At 38.9% G+C, this 1,932-nt stretch overlaps 1 pseudogene; it reads left to right on the top strand.

The window, feature by feature from the left end:
- The first annotated feature begins 211 nt into the window (after positions 1-211).
- Positions 212-957, top strand: LOC102826872 (annotated as a pseudogene).
- The last annotated feature ends 975 nt before the right edge of the window (positions 958-1,932 follow it).

Here is a 1,932-nt window from a genome sequence, read left to right as displayed (position 1 = left end):
AATTCGTAGTTGTGGAACATTGTAATTAATAAACACTGGAAAAATGTGAGAATAAAGTTAAATTAGATACAAAAATAGTTATCCCACAAGCTGACAAAATCATATGCATAATTCTTAAATTTGTGTTCTATAGAAATAATTTACAAAACTATTGCAGATGATTTTAGAAAGCAGCCTATAGCTCTAGAGTATGAGCCCTAATCAAGAATAAATGTGTCAGGCCAAGACGGTGATAGAGATGAGGCTTCCTGCTGCTCATAAGCCTGTTAATGAGAACCTGGGACGTGAGACCAAAGAACACTTTGTAGTGCCGGGAGACACGATCACTACAGAAATGGATTTCATGCAGGGCCATGGAACCTATATGGGGGAAGAGAAACTCATAGCCTCTGTGGCCGGCTCTGCGGAAAAAGTAAATAAGCTGATTTGTATGAAAGCTTTGAAAACCAGATATAATGGTGAAGTTAGAGACATTGTAGTAGGAAGAATCACAGAAATTCAACCGAAGAGAGGGAAGGTGGAGAACAACTTCAGGCTGGATTCAGTATTCCTTCTTTCATTCATGAACCTTCCCAAAGGAGAGCTGAGGAGAAGATTTGCAGAAAATGAACTTGAAATGAAAGGCTTCTTGCAGGACCGGGACCTTATAAGTGCTGAGGTCCAGGCAGCGTTCTCGGATGGAGCTGTTTTTTTTTTTTTTCACACAAGGAGTCTAAAATATGGAAAACTAGACCAGTAGACCAGGGAGCTTTCATCCAAGTTTCTCCCTCCCTGGTAAAATAGCAGAAAACTAACTTCCATGACTTGCCATGTGGTGCCTCAGTTATTCTGGGTAACAATGGCTTCATTTGGATCTACCCAACACCGGAGCACCAAGATGAGGAGGCAGGGGACTTCATTGCAAACATGGAGCCTGCTATGAAGTGTCCCTTCCACATCAGATCAAAGATATCTTAAAGCCAAAGATAATGGAAGAAATTGTGATGGAAACATGCCAGACAGAAGCTGTTAGAACAGGAGGGATAAGGAAAGGCATCTGAAGGAAGGACTGAATGTACCTGGATGGAGCCATTGTTAAAAGTGAAGAATCAGATTCATGGCTCCTAGATGTGCAGTTCAGTGCAGAATAGAGAAAAACTCATCACTTGATCTATATCAACAGCTGTGGAGTTGCCTCTAGTCACACACGTTCTTCCTCCTTGTAAAACAAAGGCCTGGTGGAAGGAGAACAGTGTCTCTGACCCCTTTGATGTAGGTGAATCCCAGCAGCAGGGGCTAGTTTCAGGTCTTTCAAAGTGTGCAGCATTCTAGCTAAATGGACTTTTGTCCTGGAATAACCTGGAGGATCCTTTATACTCCATTCACCATCCTTCAAAATGCATAATACTCCATGAAATTACCCTTATGAGAAACATGACACCTTTGACCCCAAAACTGTTCTTTCCTTCTATTTCCACCTCTAAAGTGTAATGCAACATTCCAGTTGTACTTGAAGAACAAGTTGATAAAGTTAATCTAATAGTCAAAGGAAAGAATACAATTAACCAAGCAGTTTGTTTCATTTGTATCTTATTTCCCATTGAATGTTGTTTGTAGTGAATGCTGCCTTAATATCTCTCTTCCCTATGAAAGTTGTTTTGTAAATATCTGAATTATTAGTAACAATGAATGTTCTGGGTCCATGTACTTTTGGGTGTTCTGGTAAACATGAAGAAAATAAAAATGGAGATGAAAAAAGACAAGCTGTTTCTTCCTATAATTAAGGTAGTAATACATTAACTTTTAAATTAATTCAGGGGTTTTTGTATCACAAAGGTGATGTTAACAACATTGATTTCTATGCTTGTATTCTGTGCAATAACTGGGATCCAAGTATAATAGAATGACAAATTGAAAAAGAATGGTGTTGCATTCATCGTCAAAAAGAACATA

The sequence above is a fragment of the Chrysochloris asiatica genome, unplaced genomic scaffold (genome assembly GCF_000296735.1).
Source record: "Chrysochloris asiatica unplaced genomic scaffold, ChrAsi1.0 scaffold00426, whole genome shotgun sequence".
In the NCBI taxonomy this organism is placed as follows: domain Eukaryota; kingdom Metazoa; phylum Chordata; class Mammalia; order Afrosoricida; family Chrysochloridae; genus Chrysochloris; species Chrysochloris asiatica.
The sequence above is the reverse complement of the archived record's forward strand: the minus strand, read 5'-3'. Positions and strand labels throughout refer to the sequence as shown.